The following is a 21,033-nucleotide window of genomic DNA, read 5'->3' as shown; positions in this document are numbered from 1 at the left end:
GCAAAATTTATTATCCAAGTACATACATGTCACCACATACAGCCCTCAGATTCTTTTTCTGCAGGCATACTTAGCAAATCTATAGAACAGTTACTGTAAACAGGATCAATGACAACAAACTGTGCAAATGCAGATATAAATAAATAGCAATAAATAATGAGCATGAAAAAACAAGATAATGAGTCCCCAAATGAGTGGAGTTATCCACTTTTGTTCAAGAGCCTGATGGTTGAGGGGTAGGAACTGTTCTTGAACCTGGTGGTGCGAGTCCTGAGGCACCTGTACCTTCTACCTGATGGATATGCTATTCTGAGATTAATTTTCTTGAAGGCATTCACAGTAGAGCCAAGAAATACAATTGAATTAATGAAAACTGCACACAAAGAAAGATGGACAAACAACCAATGTGCAAAATGAGACAAACTGTGCAAATACAAAAATAATAAATAGATAGATAGATAGATAAATAAATAATATTGTGAACTTGAGTTGTAGAGTCCTTGAAGTTATCCACGCTGGTTCAGGAACCTGATGGTTGAAGGGTAATAGCTGCTCCTGGACCTGGTGGTGTGGAACCTATGACTCCTGTACCTCCTGCCTGATAGCAGCAGTGAGAAAAGAGAATGGCCTGACTGGATGAGCCCTTGATGATGCCTCTTCCTTGTGGAAGTGCTCCTTGTAGAGGTGCTTAAGAAGCTGAAGGTTTTTCCTATAATGACTGGGCTGTATCCATTACTTTTGTAGGCTTTTCCGTCCATGGGCATTGGGGTTTCCGTATCAGGCTGTGATGCAACCAGTCAGGGTTTTAAGCTCATGAAAGGCACTTTTTTTTTAACAGAACTGTTGGAAATCGCCTCAAGTGAAATCCTATACCCAGCTCTTGTCTGCTTTCCCAGGTGGTTATCAAAGGTTCTATGTTGCAGTGTGGTACCCTAAACAATTTTTACCTGTCATCAAAACAGACTGAAGGGTTGCTGTATTTTGTGGGAGCTTGCTATGTAAAAATTGGCTGTTGTCCACAACACAGCTGCACTCCATGTGTGCTATACTCCAAAGCACTACTTAAATCATTTAATTTTTATTGAACAATTTATGTGCAGCAGGTGCTACCCAGTCACCTCACTAGATAAATATTAATGTTTCATTTGTTTGGCAATTCAGTGAAGCATTTGGAAATCTCAGGCATGGGGCTGATTGGTTGGTACATCAACTATTGCCACTCCAGGACATAAAACTGCCACTTCAATATGGACGAGTCCTACATTTTGCTTGGCACCTCAGAATAACAGAGTTCCCAAATTGGTTGATCAAAGCATAAAGCCAAGGATCCGGAATAATTGGCTTTTAAAATGAATTTTTGCTTGGAACAAGATTTAAGGCTGAACACTTCCATGGTGACCCCACGTCATATGAGATTGTTGGCTCTGAGCCTTTACTCAATGGAGTTTATAAGAATGAGGGGGAATCTCACTGAAACCTATCAAGTATTGAAAGTTCAAAGTTCAAAATAAATTTATCATCTAAGTACATATTGTTTGCTCATTTGTTATGTGCCATGTCATATGACATAGGTAACTATGGTCTTTCTATGACCACAATTGTTCTTGGCAATTTTTTTCTACAGAAGTGGCTTGCCATTGCCTTCTTCTGGGCAGTGTCTTTACAAGACCACAAGGCCATAAGGAGCAGAAATAGACCATTCGGCCCATTGAGTCTGCTCTGCCGTTTCATCATGGCTGATCCACTTTTCCTCTCAGCCCCCAATCTCCTGCCTTCTCTCCATATCCCTTCATGCCCTGAACAATCAAGAATCTATCAACCTCTGCCTTAAACATACATACAGACATGGCCTCTGGCAATGAATTCCACAGATTCACCACAAGACGGGTGGCCACAGCCATTATCAATACGCTTCAGAGATTGTCTGCCTGGCATCAGTGGTCACATAACCAGGACTTGTGTATGTGCGCCGGCTATTCATACGACCATCCACCACCTGATCCTATGGCTTCACGTGTCCCTGATATGGGGGGCTAAGCACCAAGGGTGACTTGCAGGCTAGCGGAGGGAAGGACTGCCTCACACCTTCTTTGGAGGTGTTCCAATCCGACATCTTCCAGGTCACAGAGATGAAATGCTCCCGCAGATCTCTGTGTGGTTGCTTCCTGTCAGCGGTATCAGTATACCCTGACTCCCCTGAAATTATTCTGTATTGCTTCCCAACCCCATCCCTTTCAGACCTTTACGTCTCTCTGCTCCTCCTGCTGACATAGGTTTGGTTAGGGTATGCTGACTGGCTGTGGTAGAGGTCAGGGATCTCCAAACCATGCCTGAGGTCAACCCAATGAACACTGCCCGACAACGATCAATGGATATTAAACACAAGAGATTCAGCAGATGCTGGAAATCCAGAGTAACACGCACAAAATGCTGGAGGAACTTAGCAGGTCAGGCGGCACCCATGGAAGGGAATAAACAGTTGATGTTTCAGGACAAGACTCTTCATCAGGACTGGAAAGGAAGGGGGCAGAAGAGAGAAGAAGAAAGTGGGGGGGGTGATGGGGTGTAGGAGGAAAGCTGATGGGTGAAACTAGCTGTGGAGGAAGATGGGTGGGTGAGGGAGGAGGGGGTGATGTGAGAAGCTGGGAGGTGATAGGTGAAAGAAGTAAAGGGTTGAAGAAGAAATCTGACAGGAGAGGAGAGTGCGCCATAGGAGAAAGGGAAGGAGGGGGCACCTGAGGTGATAGGCAGGTGAGGAGGAGAAGGGGTACGAGGGGAGCTAGGATGGGGAATAGAAAGAGAGAGAATGGATGTGTACCAGCAAGGTTATACCTTTATGGATCTCACTCCTCCACACACCACGCTCTAGTGGTACAGTCATTTGTTACATACCCCGTAACTGGGTTGCCAAACCAGCAGAAATGGATCACTCAGTTGGAGTCTGGATTACTAGAACTAAGAAAGTTTTATTAAAGAAACAAGCAACGCAGTACTCTAATCAAAAGGATAATGAATGCAACAGTTCAGCAATGATAAACATACATGTACACAGAATTAAGATAACAGGATCAATCAAGCTCTATCGTTGTCTAGGGGTAAATGACCAGTTTCAAAGTGACGCAATGTTCAGTTCAATTTAGTTCAGTTCAGTTCGCAGTAATTGCTGCCGTGGCGATGGACAGTGGGGGGACGGAGAGAGAGAGCAAAACGAATGAATATTCAAGGCTTCCACACAGACCTTCACAGTCAGCTTTCGGGCGAGTTCTTTGTGATGTCATCTGAGGTCACCGACCGTGACCCCCTCCGTTTCCAGATACGATCGTTTCTCTGCGGTGAACCTGGCACCCAGGCAAGGGTGGACACACACCAGGTTCCCGCCGATCGTGCCTTTCCACCCTGAGCGTCTATGGCTTGATCCCGCGATCAGCCGTCCAAGAACTTCCCACCGACTTGTGAGAGGCGCACCGCTTCCAGGGTCTCGTTACCTCGGGTGTCGTGTGTGTGTCCTGCCTTAGCAAACCTGTCCCTTTTTATCCCCCTGCTGGGGTATCGCCTGTCCATCACTTCAAACAGTTCAGGGTTCAAAGGTGGAGCCGATCTTGACAACTCTCCTTCCCCTTCATTAACATCTCCAAATGCTGCTCCATTGTTTTCCTTATCTCTCTCTCTCCTGAAGAGAGGTGGCAGACCAACTGTTGATCCCACTGGTGCCAGCACAGGACAGCTAACATCCCAATCTATGTGTATTCTTGTCACACTTCCCCCCTTTAAGGATTTTTACCGGGGGTAAAAATTACAAACATGAATACATTATTTGATATACACAAATATACATCTTTATCAGCTACTTGGCTAATACAGCGAATTTGAAGTTGTCAACACCTGGCAGACAGTCAGCCATCACATTTCCTGTTCCTTTTATATGTTATTAATAATCCCTTAGACCAGGCTCCAATTTAGCAAACTTCATAGTGGCCAAAAACATTGATGAATTGCAATCAATGTAACCTCTCATTTGGTTTCGTCCCGGACCACAATAACAAGGGTCGTCCCATTCTGACTTAGTTTTCTCTCGCAAGGGCTTAGTAGGAGGGGGAAGGGTAGTAACCGCAGAGTTATTGCAAAACTTCCTACAGTACCCCACCATCTCCAAGAGCCTTCTGAGGGCCCTCTTGTCTGTCGGGGTTGGGATGTCAGAGATAGCCCGCACTTTAGCTTGCATCGCTGCCAGCTGCCCCTGTGTCACCACAATTCCCAGGTAAGTGACCTTTGTGTGGCCGAACTCATTTTTTTCAAGGTTCACTATCAAGCTGGCTTCAGACAGCCGTATTACATTGCCAATTCACACCTCTGTGTTCGTCAGCCCTTTAGTCACTGAATTACTCATTCTATAGGATTTTTGCTCGCTGGGCTGGCCTAGTGTAACAAGCACCACCCAACGTCCCAGTTCTTTGCATCGCCTCGGGACAATCAAACACACGTGTGCGAGTCGTTTAATTACTTCTCCTAAAGAGTTGCTTTGTTCAGGGATTAAGGGAGAGACCTTATCAGCAGAGCTGGCCAGAACAATAGCCTTCTCCCATCTGGTTGATACCATACTCATCTTTTCAAAATGATTTTTTTCTCTTATCCAGGAGACCCTAGCTTCATCGATTTCCACGCTAACACCAACTAGATTTGTTAGCATATCAAAAGCCTGTGACCGTCTCAGTTCGCGTCGGCCATAATCAATAACATCCTTCCTCCTGGGCAGCCGGTAAACCTCTTTCATGATTCCACCAACTGTTTTCTCCAGCACCGCAAAATGTCCACTGGGGGGTACCTTGGGGCCAGGTTAAAAATCTCATCCTCATAACTCTTTTGCACCACCCCCCATTCCTCATCTGCGGGTACGGTACTTGGTTTCCCTTTCTTCCTTAGCACTTCCTCCACACAATAGCCTACTAGTTCCCTTGTTAAGTCTGTGTCAGAGAGAGCTGTCTCTGCCAAAACCATCAGCCCCTGGTCTCGCTCCTGCGTCTGCACAAATTCTTTCCTGGCTAATGCTAAGTCTGTCTCAGCTCCCTCACTACCTCTTGTCTCACTACACTCCTTCTTTTCACTTTCTACCCCCTTCTCGTACAAGGCTGGCAGAAACGTCTCAGCTAAATTTACTACCGCGGTCCCGTGATGAACCTGTGAGTCCATGGGTGGGGCCTCAATGCTGGCAGGCTGACCTGTCAATCTCACTGCTTCGAACACGATTCCCCCGGCGAGGTCATTACCGAGCAAGACTTCCACGCCTTTCACCGGTAATTCGGGCCTCACCCCGATTGTGACTAGTCCAGAGACCAGGTTGCTTTGTAAGCGTATCTGGTGCAAAGGCACGGCTTTCGTCCCTTCCCCAACACCTTTGACCTTGACCTCCCCAGTCTGGGTCTCTGAGCTAAACTCTAATACACTCTTCAGTATCAGTGACTGACACGCTCCCATGTCTCTCCAGATCCGCACTGGAACTGGTTTTAACCCGTCCTTCACTGACACCAATCCGGCCAAGATAAACCTCTCGCGCCCTTCCTGAACTTTGGCAGACCTGTCCTTCCCTAGCGGTTCGTTTACCAGCTCGATACAGCCAGTCAAAATCGCCGTTTTTCCTTTTCCCGTCTCCTTCTTTGGGGCAAAGCACCTGGACGCAAAGTGTCCGACTTTCCCGCAATTATAACAGACGACCCCAGGAGACTTCCTACCAGACTGCTCCCGGTCTACCTTATCCTTCTCACTAGTCCCCGGCTTACTTTCTGACTTTTCTGGCGGACTCTCCCCGCCGTCCTGACTACCCTTCTGGCAGCCTTTACTTGGGGCAAACTTCATTTTATGCGTCAACGCATACTCATCCGCTAACTTAGCAGTTGTGGCTAACGTGGCTGCCTCTTTCTCATCTAGGTAGGGTCTCATACCCTCAGGGACACAACCTTTAAACTGCTCAATCAGGATCAGCTGTAGCAGTCTGTCATAATCCCCCTCTACCCCCTTCGAGGTGCACCAACGCTCACAATATGTCTGCATCTCACGGGCAAACTCTAAATACGTGCGGTCCCACTGCTTCCTCGCATTCCGGAACCTCTGCCGGTATGCCTCCGGGACCAACTCATAAATCCTGAGGATGGCCTCTTTCACCACCTCATACCTCTGGGCATCTTCCGCAGACAAAGCTGAGTAAGCTTGTTGGGCTTTCCCTTTCAGGACACTCTGAAGCAAAACAGCCCACTTATCCCTTGGCCAGTCCTGACTCGTAGCAACTTTTTCGAAATGGAGAAAGTACCGATCCACGTCGGTATCGTCAAATGGGGGAACCAACCTAACCTGCTGGGTCGCCCAGAACCCTCCACCTTGGTTCGGCACAGGCCCCTGCTCTGCCCTTATCTTTAACTTCTCCAGCTCGAATTTCCTTTCCCTCTGTTTCTCCTCTCGCTCCAACTGTCTCTCTCTCTCCCTCTATCTCTCCTGCCTTTCTAACTCTTTCTCTTTCTCTTGCCTTTCTAACTCTTTCTCTTTCTCTTGCCTTTCTAACTCTCTCTCCTTCTCTTCTCACTCCAACTGCCGTACCCGGAACTCGTGCTCAAGTCTCAGTTTTTTGAGCTGCACCTGTACCGCGTCTCTGGCAGGTTTTTCAATAGACACCACCTCCAGCTCGCCTTGGGGAAACACACCTTTAGATACATAGTGCTCTACGATAGCTCTGTGTATCTCCTCTCTCCTCATTGTCGACTTCCCCTTAGCAAGATTCAACCGTTTGGCCACAGCTACCAATTCCGATTTCCTGGCATCCTCTAATGCCTCCAAGGTCGGCGCCTTTATAATTTCCTCAGCCTCCATTTCTGCTGTTTGTCTTTTCTTTCTTTCGGGAATTTTGACCCAATCAATTTACTCCGTCCCAAATTTAGCGCTCAAAATCGCGGACGAGAACCCCACTTATGTTACGTACCCCGTAACTGGATTGCCAAACCAGCAGAAATGGATCACTCAGTTGGAGTCTGGATTACTAGAACTAAGAAAGTTTTATTAAAGAAACAAGCAACACAGTACTCTAATCAAAAGGATAATGAATGCAACAGTTCAGCAATGATAAACACACATGTACACAGAATTAAGATAACAGGATCAATCAAGCTCTATCGTTGTGTAGGGGTAAATGATCAGTTTCAAAGTGATGCAAAGTTCAGTTCAATTTAGTTCAGTTCAGTTCGCAGTAATCGCTGCCGTGGCGATTGACAGTGGGGGGACGGAGAGAGAGAGCAAAACGAATGAATATTCAAGGCTTCCACACAGACCTTCACAGTCAGCTTTCGGGCGCGTCCTTTGTGATGTCATCTGAGGTCACCGACCGTGACCCCCTCCGTTTCCAGATACTATCGTTTTTCTGCGGTGAACCTGGCACCCAGGCAAGGGTGGACACACACCAGGTTCCCGCCGATCGTGCCTTTCCACCCTGAGCGTCTATGGCTTGATCCCGCGATCAGCCGTCCAAGAACTTCCCACCGACGTAAGAGGCGCACCGCTTCCAGGGTCTCGTTACCTCGGGTGTCGTGTGTGTGTCCTGCCTTAGCAAACCTGTCCCTTTTTATCCCCCTGCTGGGGTATCGCCTGTCCATCACTTCAAACAGTTCAGGGTTCAAAGGGGGAGCCGATCTTGACAACTCTCCTTCCCCTTCATTAACATCTCCAAATGCTGCTCCATTGTTTTCCTTATCTCTCTCTCTCCTGAAGAGAGGTGGCAGACCAACTGTTGATCCCACTGGTGCCAGCACAGGACAGCTACATCTTAATCTATGTGTATTCTTGTCACACATTCAACTCGAAGGGTTGAACATAGATTCGTGTTTGCATCTGGGGCTGGAAGGAGACGATGAGAGGGAGAGGTGGAGTTGCTTAAAATCTGTCAGCGTTGTTTGAGAATATACATTAACTCCCAACTTCTAAAGCCTTAGATGTTGACATATGGGATCATAGTATTTCTCATTTGAATTAAAGACGCAGTGTTTGCTAGAGACAATTGAGTGACAGAAAGAAAAAATTCCCCTTCTAAACAGAATTGAACCATAATATGAATGTGATGTCTTGCTTGGTAACTTTTGTCAATACATGCAATTTATTTTGTCAGAGCCGAGGAGCACACAGTGTGTTTAGAAGGTCAGATTCGGCAATGGAGGGAGGAGAGATCACAGCACACTTGTCCTGAATGGCTAACAAGGGAGTGGGGATGCAGCTAAGCCTCATCTGAGGAGAATGACTCCCCCTCCTTGTTCACAGCTCCGCAGCGAGAGCCATCCACCCTCTGCCTCTTCAGCCATTTTATTCAAGTATTTAGCGTTGGAGATACAGCACGGTAACAGGTCATTCGGCCCAACATGTCCATGGTGCCCAATTGCACCCATGTGACCAATTAACCGACTAATCTGTATGTCTTTGGGATGTGGGAGGAAACCAGAGCACCCAGAGGAAACCCACATGGTCAAAGTTCAAATTGCTAAGTAAATTTATTATCAAAGTACATATATGTCACCACATACAACCCTGAGATTCATTTTCTTGTGGGCATTTGCAGCAAAACAAAGGAATATATGGGGAAAACGTACAAACTCCTCACAGACAGCGACAGGAATTGAACCCGGGTCACTGACCGCTATGCTGCCATGCTGTATTCACGACTGCTTCGAAGTATTTTGTGCTTTGGGCACTGGGCTGGAGGATTGACCGCTGGAAAGTGGAACATTGTTTAAAGTGTTTAGCATGACAGGATTTAGTTCAGAGCCCTGACTGGATTATTGGGAGCTGAAATGTAAGACAGGATGATCTGGCACATAGTGGGGAGCTACGAAGTCCCCAGAGTCAGCCTGTGCTCCCTTGCGTATGTGCTTAGTGCTGAAAACAAATACCTGAACGTGGCTCCTTCAAGGAGGCCCATGGCTGAGAACTGCAGCAGCTTGCTCATTCATCAGCTGGGGGATTCAGGGGGTCTCTCTTCTGAGCACATACAGTACTGTGCTAATGTTTTGGGCACTAGCCATATATAGCTAGTGTACCTAAGACTTTTGCACAGTACTGTATTTATTAACACAGAGCAGAGAGTGAGTTTGTAAATCTTGTAGGAGCAAAGGATGGTGGGAATGGTGAGGAGCACCATGGGAGTGGTGTGGGACAGTTGGCAGAGAAAGGATGCCAGGGGACAGGGTTTGGCACGGGTGCAGACACAACCAGCCCTGAGACACGAGGCAAGATTATTTGATTACAAACAATTGGTTTATTGATCATTACAGAATGTCCCTCTGGTGCTTCCCACCCCTCCCCTCTCCTTTCTCCTTCTCCTAACCATGATTCCCCTCTCCTTGCCCCCTTCCTATTCTCAATCCACAATAGAGTCTGAGGTTTATCATCTGACAGGAAATTTGGTTTTTTTTGTGGCAGCAGTACGTTGCAATAAATTAAATTACTACAGTACTGAGTAAAAATCTTAGGCACCCTAGCTATATATGTGTGTATAAGACTTTTGTACGATAATGTATTCCTCTCAACCCACCCCTAAACTAAGCCAACTTTGTGCTGGTAAAGGATTATCAAAGGGTTACATTTGCGAAGGTGGCTGTACCTCGAAACTAATTGACTTTTTGGGTCTGCTTGACCAAAGCTTTAGCAGTACCCAAACAAGATGGCACACCAACCCAATACAGAAGAAGTCATATTTCCCTCTAGGTTCCAAAGAACAACTCCAAAGGAGCAAGAATAAAGCAAAGCTGGGGCCTGCTCAGTATGTGCAGGGACTAATCTCAAGGTTAAAATATCAGTTTCAGAGGACAAGGAGAGTTATTGATTACAGTTAATGGCAGCCATTAGATCAGCTAACGGTTATTAGAGCATGGATAAGAATATTCTTCCATCCTATTCGAGTTCAGAGGGCATCAAGAATTCCACAGAAGCCTTAGAGAATTCCTGTGGGCAGAATCAGGTGATCAGTCAGGACAGGGCTACAATCTTAAACACAAGATATTCTGCAGATGCTGGAGATCTAAAGCAACACACGCAAATTGCTGGATGATCTCAGCAGGTCAGGCCGTATCTACAGAAATGAATAAACAGTCAACGTTTTGGGCCAAGACCTTTCCTCGGGAATCAATATGCCTAAGTAAAATGCTGCAACCCCACTTGCCCAAGGCTCCATTAATCCAATGCACCAATGCAGGAATGGACCAAATAAAGGATTTGCAACTTTCCATATTCACACCCCACACTATGTAAGTTATAGAAACATTGCACATAGAACAATGAACCCCCCAGAACTTGGTAACTGTGTGTAATTAATAGAGTCTGAGCATCGCAGAGATACAGAAACAGGCCATTTGGCTCATCAGGTCTATGCTGACCATCAATCACTCATTTACAATATATTCCTCAATCAATTCCATTTTTTACTCTCCCCAGATTCTCATCAAGCTCCGCCCAGATTCTAACCTACACTCTAGGGGCAATTTGTGGCAACCATCAACTTGCGTGGTTTTGGGATGTGGGACAAAACCAGGGCACCCAGAGGAAAGTCAGAGAACGTGTAGGCAGGGTCAAAGTCCAAGGGTCAGGACTGAAACTGGGTCACTTCACTGCGAGGCAGCAGTTCTGTTCTCTCCATGACAGTGCCACCCAAATGTAGATGTTTTTAATTAGAGAACTGTTTTGGAAATACCAAACTGTGCAAATATCGTCCCTTCTGATTGCAGCTCTCCATAGACTGTATCCCGACACTTTAACGTAGGGGCCACATGGCTGCAGTAACTTCTCTGGTAAATGGGCAATTGTATACTCCCTCAGTAAATGATTCTGTGCTGATATTGGCTTGGTTCTGTGGGAAAAACATTCCTAAGCTGAGTCTGAATCCATGAAAGGGTATCAATCAGAATTGAGTTCATTATTTTTTTGCACTACCTTACTTTCTATTTTTCTATTTATGATTTATAATTTAAATTTTTAATATTTACTATTTTTAATATTTAATATTTGTAATCCAGGGAGCGGGAAGTGCAGAATTAAGTATCACTGTGATGATTGTACGTTCTAGTATCAATTGGTTGGCGACAATAAAGTATAAAGTATTACGGACATACATTCAGAGGCCACTTTATTAGATTCTTCCTGTACCAAATAAAGTTACTATTGAGTGTATGTTCCTGGTCTTCGCTGCTGTAGCCCATCCACTCCAAGGTTTGGCATGCTGTGCACTCAGAGATGCTCTTCTGCATACCAGTGTGGTAATGCATGATTTTTGAGTTACTGTCGTCTTCCTGTCAGCTTGAACCAGTCCGGCCATTCTCCTCTGACCTCTCTCATTCAGCGTGCTTTCGCTCATAGAACTGCTGCTCACTGGATTTTTTTCGTTTTTCACACCATTCTCTGTAAACTCTACAGACTGTTGTCCATGAAAATCCCAGGAGGTCAATAGTTTCTGAGATGCTCAAACCACCCCATCTGACACTAACAATCATTCAAGACTAAAAGTCACTTAGATCACATTTCTTCCCCACTCCGATGTTTGGTCTGAGCGACAAATGAAGCTCTTGACCATGTCTGCGTGCTTTTATGCAATGAGTTGCTACCACATGATCGGCTGATTAGATATTTGCATTAATGAGCGGGGTACAGGTGTACCTAATAAAGTGGTTACTGCACGTTGATTCTGTCACATACCACTTTATACAATTCTCTCTTTCAGGATGTAAGTTTTGACCAGCATTCACTGCCTGTTACAAACTGCTGTGGGAAAGCTGGTACTCAGATACTTTCTTGAGCTGCACCAATGCTTGTGTTACCGTTATTGTTCTGTTCACTACGGAGCTTCAATATTCGGATGAAAGAATAAAGATGTAATCCATGTTAGTGCCAATGCACTTGATTGGTACAAGGTAACTTATGACCAAATCCCTTACTGATAGTTCACTGATATGCTAACCTTTATGAAACCAGAGAATCCCATTACAAATCATCTTCATATGTAATCATGTCACACCTGAACTACAATAAACTGACAGAATTTAGGCCAGAGAGATCTACCATCTGCCTAATCAACGGCAGCTAAAACTTTCCAAGCAATAAACAGAAATTTAAATAGGAAATTAAAGGAAAGGCAGATTAGACTATATATTTGCAGGAAAGCAGCATCCATCACCAGGGACCCCCTGCCCAGGACTTGCTCCCTTCTCACTGCTGCATCAGGAAGAAGGTACCGGAGCCTCAAGACTCCCACCACCAGGTTCAGTAACAGTTACTACCCCTCAACCATCAGACTCTTGAACCAAAGGGGACAACTTCAGTTGCCTCATTACTGAAATGTTCCCACAACCTATGGATTCACTGTCAAGAACTCTTCATCTCATGTTCTTGATATTTATTACTTATATATTATTATGATTATATAAATTATTATTTTTTCTTTCTTTTTGTATTTGGACAGTTTGTTGTCTTTCACACACTGGTTGTCTGCCCAAGTTGGAGCAATTTTTCATTAATTCAGTAATGGTTATTGGATTGACTGAGTATGCCTGCAAGAAAATGGTGACACACATACACTTTGATAATAATTTTACTTTCGGAATTAACCCACGCGAAATAAGCTAATTTTCCTGTAGGAGGAAAATAAAGGTAGACTGCTGGGCCGCTGAAGCCATTATGATTGTGACTGGTCTCTGCTAGCCTCAACTCCTCTTCTGTGCCAGTTTCCCATGCCTTCAATCCCTTGATTTTTCAAATATTTACAGTACTGTGCAAAAGTCTTAGGCACATACAGTACATATTGCAAGGGTACCTAAGATTTTTGCACGGTACTGTATTGTCAACATGGAGTGGATGGTGAGTTTGTAAATCTGGCTGTATGTGATATATGCACTGTGTTTACCTTAGTCCCTGAGGAACGGAGTTTCATTTAGCTGTATACATGTATACAGTTGAATGACAATAAATTTGAACTTGACCGTGAACAGTATCACAGTAAAGGCCAACATGCCATTTCCTTTCTTGGCTACTTTTTGGACCTGCCTGCTACCATTTTGTGAGTCATGCAATAGAACTTTGAATACCACTCACTTGTAGTCTCTCTCCTTTTAGATAATAATCAACCTTTTGATTCCTTTTATCAAATTGCATGACCTCACACTTCCACATTATCTTCCATTTGCCAGGTTGTCACTCAATCGAAATATAAATCCCTTTGCAGAATCATAATCTCCTCATAACAGTATACCCTTCCAACTTTTTTCACATAATTACAGATTTCAAAACCTTATATTTCATTCTGTCAGTAGTATAAATAGCAAACAATTGGGAGTCAAAATCGATTCCTGGGATACTCACTAGTTGCATCTCTCCAGCTTAAAAAGGACTTATTTATTCCAACATTTTTTAAAGTATTAACAGCCAGTTTTCTATCCATGCTAACACACTTTTCCAATATCTTGGGGTTCTGACTTACCTCCTGAAGCAGGGTGCTGACTCGAAACGTCAACTGTTTATTCATTTCCATGGATGCTGCCTGACCTGCTGAGTTCCTCCAGCACTTTGTGAGTGTTCCTCTTAATTTATGTGTCAGCCTCTCATGCGATACTGTCTAATGCATTCACAAAATCTAAATAAACTACATCTACTTGTTTGCTGTTGTTCCTCTCCGCATTGGGCAGCAATCCTCCTGCTTCTTTAGCATCCGTCTGCTTTTCACAAGGCCGAGTTGCTAGCTCAGCACTCAACCCAGCGAGGATGGAAAGCGTGCAAGGCACCAGCTGGATTCGAACCCAGGACAACTCGCCTCGAAGTCCAGTGCAGATGCCACTACACCACCTGCTTATCTACTTGTTTCCCTCCAGCATCTCTCCCTGTTACATCCTCAAACATTTGTCAAGCATGATTTATCTTTCATACAGCCACATTGTCTAGCGTTGATTATATTTGTCTTTCCTAAGTGATTAGTTGTTGTCTCTTTGATTATTAACATTAGCATCTTGGCAGCAACAGATGTTAAATTAACTGGGCTATAGTTCCCTTTCTGGTTTCTATCTTCCTGGCATCCTCCCAGAATTTAGTGATTTAGCGTAGAAATTTCTTCTCTTGGAGGCAATCTGAGAGGTCCACTCCAAGGAAGGCCAATGAGAACAGTGGTGTCTCATTTGAGGTCACTTCTTTCTAATTGCGCTCTTTACCTTGGAAGCTCAAATACGAATGAACCTACTGATAACGGAGCAGATTACTCCTTCAGTGTCAGGATTTTTTCCTGAACTTGAAATTAAACCATTGAATGGCCGCTGAATGTTGAGGTTGTTGCATCCTTCATGGAAACTTGACGTTAGATTTTGCGAGGAGCAGCAATGGGAGATTTCCAAACAGGAAGTGACATCAGGGGCATTGCTGCCACTTAGCATAGCTATTATAGCTCAGGGCATCTGAGTTCAGAGTTCAATACTGGCATCTTTCGTAAGGCATCTCTGTACGTCCTCCCCGTGGAATGTGTGGGTTTTTTCCAAGTCCTCCTGTTTCCTCCCACAGTCCAAAGAGGTACCGGGTCATTGTATATTGTCCCATGCCTAGATTAGAGTTAAATCAGGATTGTCGGGGTTTGCTGGGCAGTGTAGCTCGAAGGAAGGATAGGGTCTATACTGCACTGTATCTCAAAATAAAATAAAACAACAACATGTCAACCACAGTGGCAGGTCTAGAGACAGGTGACCAGCTTCATTTGTCACATGTAACATCGAAACATACAGTGAAATGCATCCATTGCGTCAATCAGCAAGCAAGTGTCATAACGCTTCTGGCACCAACGTAGCATGCCTACACCTCACCAACCATAACCATATGCTTTGGAATGTGGGAGGAAACCAGAGCACTCGGAGGAAAGCCACGTGTTCATGGCAAGAATACATACAAATGCCTTAGAGACAGTGGCAGGAATCAGTTGGTTGCTGTAAAGTAATTGTGCTAACTGCGATGGTACAGCGTCGCACCCATGTAACGTGTAACCCCCTAGGTTAGGTAAGGAGAGCAGATTTCCTTCCCTTAAGGACACTGGTGAAAAAGACAGTTTTAACAAGTCTGGTAGTTTCATGCATAGCGTTATGGAGATCAGCTTTCTTTAAATTTGAGATTTATTCATTTTACTTAAGTTTAAATCACCCAGCTGTCATGATGGGATTTGAATTTGAGTTTCTGGATCAATGGCCCAGAACTTCGGCTGTGAGTGCCTGCAACATAACCACTAGACCATTGTAGCCTGTAAACATTCAATCCTCTAGCGAAATAAAAACAAGCAATTCAGCTTCCTAACAGAATCACTGAAATGCGCAGAAAAGGCCAATCAGCCTATCATGCCCATCCTAGCCAATGGAACCCATCTACTTCTCGGCTCTCAGTCTATAGCTCTTTAGATACTGACCTTCTAAATATGTATTTATCAACACAGGAGATTCTGCAGATGCATAAATATACATTAAATGATATATCATATGATAAATACACATTTAAATGTCCTGTTCAAAGTTTAAGTTTATTATCAAAGTATGTATATGTCACCATATACTACCTTGAGATTCATTTTCTTACAGGCATTCACAATAGATACAAAGAAATGCTATAGAATCAATGAAAAAATGCACACAACCAAAGATGGATAAACAGCTAATGTGAAAGAGAAGACAAACTTTGAAAGTACAAACAAACAAACACATAAATAACATTGAGAGCATGAGTTGTAGAGTCCTTGAAAGTGAGTCCATAGGATGTGGAATCAGTTCAGTGTTGAGGAAGGTGAAGTTATCCATGTTGGTTCAGGAGCCTGATGGTTGAAGGGAAATAACTGTTCTTGATCCTAGTGGTGCGGGACCAAAGGCACTTGTGCCTCTTTCTTGATGGGAGCAGTGAGAAGAGAGCATGGGCAGGATAGTGGGGTTCCTTGTTGATGGACGGTGCTTTTTTGTGACAGCGCTCCATGTAGGTGTGCTCAGTGGTGGAGAGAGCTTTTCCTGTGATGGACTAGGCTCTATCTACTACTTCTTATGGGCTTATCCGCTCAATGGCATTGGGTCTCTGCCCAATATTATTTTCTTTTCTCAACTCTTCCATTATTCTATTACTTGAGGTCAATCTATACTTTACCATGGGGTCTGTTGGGGTTATCTATTGCATCCGGTGCTCCCGGTGTGGCCTCCTCTACATCGGTGAAACCCGACGCAGATTGGGGGACCGCTTCGTCAAGCGCCGCCACTCCGGCCGCCACAACAGACAGGATCTCCCGGTTGCCACCCACTTCAACTCTGCTTTCCACTCCCATTCAGATATGTCCATACATGGCCTCCTCTACTGCCATGATGAGGCTAAACTCAGGTTGGAGGAGCAACACCTCATATACCGTCTAGGTAGTCTCCAGCCCCTTGGTATGAACATAGAATTCTCCAACTTCTGGTAATTCCCTCCCCCTCCCTTCCTCTATCCCTATGTCACTCTGCCCCCTCCCCCAGCTACCTATCACCTCCCTCATGGTTCCGCCTCCTTCTACTACCCATTGTGTTTTCCCCTGTTCCTTCTTCACCTTTCCTGCCTATCACCTCCCTGCTTCCCCTCCCCCACCCCTTTATCTTTCCCCTTACTGGTTTTTCACCTGGAACCTACCAGCCTTCTCCTTCCCACCCTCCCCCCACCTTCTTTATAGGGCCTCTGCCCCTTCCCTCTTCAGTCCTGATAAAGGGTTCCGGCCCGAAACGTCGACTCATTGTTTCCACGGATGCTGCCCGACCTGCTGTGCTCCTCCAGCGTGTTGTGAGTGTATACTTTACTATGATTACCGTGTTCTCTGTCATGGATAAGTGTAATAACTTCTGAACATAGGAAGTGTCTTATTTTGTACCACTATCAAATCTTCTACAAGGCAGTTCAGTGATGCACAGTACTGTGCAAAAGTCTTAGACACATATGTATAGCTAGGATGCCTAAGATTTTTGCACAGTACTGTAGTAACCAACACTGTGGAGAATAAGGAGTATAAGATTACAATAGAATGCAAAATGAAGCCAATGCCGTGAATGGACAGGAAAGTAAGTAAGGACTGGGCAGGAATAGGTTAACAGGACACTTTCTGTGGTCAGGACCATTATTCTTGCTGGCTGTCATTGTCAGGCAAAGGATTTGGCTGCTTTTAGTCAGTCCACATGTGCTAGTGGTAGTATCAAGATCTGTTCATTTGAAATCGAAACTAAATTTAAATGGTAATTTAGAATTTCAATCCCAAATCCTCCAGTCGGGTCACCATTTTTCACTTGAGATTGAACAGGTTAAAGTGGTGGGGAAAGGAGTGGGTGACAATAAAATTGAAAGTTTTCCTTTCAAATCTCCAGAGGAATTTGTCCTATTGATTGACTATTTCCTAAGTGCAAAGCTACAATCTTATTCATAGGAAAAAGCACCTTGCAGATAACCTCCCTCTTCCTGCAACTTCTCTAAAGCTTGTAAAACTGGTTTCTGTTCCAAAAGTTGGTTCCTAACCTTTAGAAATTTGAACTTATCACTGAAAATAATTCTTTCCACTTGCTGTTCTTACTTGATAGCTAGTCATGCACTGACAGCATCATTTCTTGTACCAGAATAGATATGACCTCTTCCAGTGTCCCATGTGTATCACCATCTGCCTGAGAGTTGAAGATCTTCCAATAGGAAACCAACTGCAATACAAATGGCCAATAGGCATGATTGAAGAATGTGAACAAAACATGTTCTTCAACCAAGAGCAAGCTTGCCAACGTCTACCAGGGGCACAAAAATTTTGAGTAGATTTATTACTTGTATTTCGCTTGGCTATGTCTTCACAATGTTGAGCATTCAAGCCTTTGGATTACATTCAGAATCAGGTTTATGATCACTGACACGTGTCATGAAATTTGTTGATTTATGGCAGCAGTACAGTGCAATACCTAAGTTACAAGAAGAAATATTTTAAGAAATAAGTAAGTAGTGCAAAGAGAGAACAAAAAGTGAGGCATTGTTCATGGATTCGGTTATATTCAGAAATCTGATGGTGGAAGGGAAGAAGCTGTTTCTTTCAGGAAGGAAGTTCAGGGCTCCTGTACCACCTCCCTGATGGTAGCAATGAGAAGAGGGCATGTCTTGGATGGTGAGGGTGCTTAATGATGGATGCCACCTTTTTGAGGCAGTGCCTATTAAATATATCATTGATGGTAGGGGGGCTAGTACTATGATGGAGCTGGCTGAGTTTACAACCCTCTGCAGCTTTACCTGATCCTGTGAATTGGTGCCTCCATATCAGTCCAACTGCTCTCCACAGCACATCTGTAAAAATTTGCTGGAGTCTTTGGTGATGTTCCAAATCTCCTTGCCTCCTTCACAATTGCATCAATATTTAGGCCCAGGATAGATCTTCGGACTCCTTTAGAGATGTTGACACCTAAGAACTTGAAGCTGCTCACCACTGCTTATCCCTCGATGAGGACTAGAATGTGTTCTCCTGACTTCCCCTTCCTGATGTCCACTATTAATTTCTTGGTCTTACCGATGCTGAGTGCAAGATTGTTGTTGTGTCACCACTCAACGACGAAGGCTAAACGATCTGCTATATTGGGTGTCATTGCATTGATGTCCAGCCGATTGTTCTTTGAGAGAAAATTCAATCACAAACAAAAGAAAATCTGCAGATGCTGGAAATCCAAGCAACACACGAAATGTTGGAAGAACTCAGCAGGCCAGACAGCATCTGTGGATAAGAGTACAGTCGATGTTTCAGGCTGTTTGGACGTTTGGACTGTAGTGTATTTGCAGTATGCACTGTGGATCAGATGGCAGTATAATTGATCTCTCATTTGCCATTGTACTCAGCATTAAGTCCAACAATGGTTTCTACTGAGTTGAGGGATTCGATGCACTTCTTATATAGCTCCTCAGTTGTCCAACAATGGATTTGTAACATACTGAACTGAGAGGCTGAACTTTGAAACTGGCCCTTTGGTTTTCCAACAATAGTTAGTTAAGGGGCTGAATACACTTCACAACTGGTCTAATAGCTTTTCAGCAGTTTCTCCATGATGTACTGAGCCAACAGGCTGGATGAACTTTGTATCAGACTCTCAGTTTTCCAACAGTGGGTCTGTAACAAATAGACCTAAGTAGATGGAGACATTTTGCATCTGGCCCCTCAGCTCTTCATCACCCACTACTGCTGAGTACAATGGCAATTGAGAGATCAATTATACTGCTATCTGATCCACAGTGCATACTGCAAATGCACTAAAGTCCAAATGTCCAAACAGCCCAAAACATCCACTGTACTCTTTTCCGGAAACGTTGACTGTTCATTCCCTCCAGAGTTCCTAAGCACCTTGTGTGCATTGCTCTCGATTTCCAGCATCTGCAGTACTTCTTGTGTCTAACATTTAACCAACCAGTTAGTTGTATATTCATGGAGCCATCCCAAGCAGGGTATATTTTGGGTGCCTAGCTTTTGGAACAGACACCAGCAATAAATATTCAAAGGGGTTCTGCTAGTTGTAATGTGCTGCCTTTATAAATATATATGCAAATTCTGTACATTTACCTGATTATATTCAAAATGTTAAAATTAAGTAAGTGAAACTGTAGTTACTTGTTTACTGATATCATCGTTTCATGAGAGGGATATTCTCTTAGATCCTCCTGGACTCTCTCTCCTGTGCAAGTAAAGACTCTTTGGCCTCCCAGTTACAGGTACAGTGAGGCTCAGCTTTAGTCAGTCCCATCAAAAGGTTTTTAAAAAAATTTTTAAACCGGTAATTTAGATCAACAAACAATCAGCTGGAGGAACTTATGAGATCCGGTTTCCTCCTACAGTCCAAAGGTGCACCTGTTGGAAGAAAGAAATTGGGTCAAATTCCTGCATCAGGGACAAATCCTTTCCTCTCACGGATGATGCTCGACCCTCCAGCACACTGCTTGTTGCTCCAGATTCCATCTCCTGTGCCTCCAAAGAAAACAGGGTGCCACGGTCACGTAGCAGTTACAGCTCGGGGCGTCAGAGTTCAGAGTTCAATTCCAGCATCCTCCGTAAGAAAGTTTGTCTGTTCTTCACCTTGTGCGTGTGGGTTTCCTCCGGGTGCTCCAGTTTCCTCCCACAGTCTAAAGATATACTGGTTAGTAGGTTAATTGGTCATTGTACATTGTCCTGTGATAAGGCCAGGGTTAAGTCAAGGGGTTGCTGAGCACGGCTAAGTAGGTTAGATAGCCCTATTCCATATCTTGAAATAAAAAGTAATATTTAGATTTTCTGTAAAGATTCAAATACTAAAAAATGCACCCTAAAAGTAAGTCGCTTCTTTTTTTGGTATATTTACATAATTTAGATCACCACGTCAGCTGTTCCTTCCCAGTGATTTCCCTGTGGTTACAGAGTTGCTTCAGGGCTACATAGAGCAAGTGTAGCTGCCATGGTTTACATCCAGAGAGCTAGGAAATTTGAGGAGGTATATAGTGTCCTTTTGAGTTCCATGAGGATCTCACCAAATGCTCTGGAACCAGAGGTTAATTAGACTGAATAACCACACCTGGGAGGTCAGTGCTTCACTTGGTTTGTTCAAAGGATCTGAAATGAGTTGCTATCTTTAACGTGGAAGACCTGCCTTTGAATTGTTTCTCTTACTGTAGATATCACGACTCCAAGAGCAACACACAAAAAAAAACGGCTGAAGGAACTCAGCAGGCAGCATCTACGAAAAGGAATGACCAGATTGCGTTTTGGACTGATACCCATTATCAGGATTGGAAAGCAAGGGGCCAGAAGCCAGAAGAAGGAGGCATGGGAGGGGAAACTGGCAGGTGTTAGGTGAAACCAGGTGAAGGAGAAGGTAGGTGGGTGGAGGAATGAAGTAAGAAGCGGCGGGGGGGGGGTGATAGGTGGAAGAGGTAAAAGGCTGAAGAAGAAAGAGAGAAGAGTAGACCATGGGAGAAAAGGAAGGAAGAGGAATGCCAGAGGGAGGTGACTGGCAGGTGAGGAGAAGA

General features: G+C 44.3%; 1 protein-coding gene across 4 annotated transcripts in view; it reads right to left on the bottom strand.

Moving 5' to 3' along the window:
* Window positions 1-21,033, bottom strand: part of LOC140187816 (rap1 GTPase-activating protein 2-like) — a 448,669-nt gene that overhangs the window by 189,158 nt on the left and 238,478 nt on the right. The window contains exon 1 of one of the 4 annotated variants that reach the window (XM_072243594.1): window positions 13,487-13,558. The exons of the other annotated variants lie outside the window; for them this stretch is intronic. The gene's annotated coding sequence lies outside the window, so the exon portion shown is untranslated. Of the gene's footprint in view, window positions 1-13,486; window positions 13,559-21,033 lie in introns of those variants that run through there. 4 annotated transcript variants of the gene reach the window in all.

This window comes from Mobula birostris, chromosome 25 (assembly GCF_030028105.1).
Source record: "Mobula birostris isolate sMobBir1 chromosome 25, sMobBir1.hap1, whole genome shotgun sequence".
NCBI classification, from domain to species: Eukaryota; Metazoa; Chordata; class Chondrichthyes; order Myliobatiformes; family Myliobatidae; genus Mobula; species Mobula birostris.
This window is presented reverse-complemented; position numbering and strand designations above follow the sequence as displayed.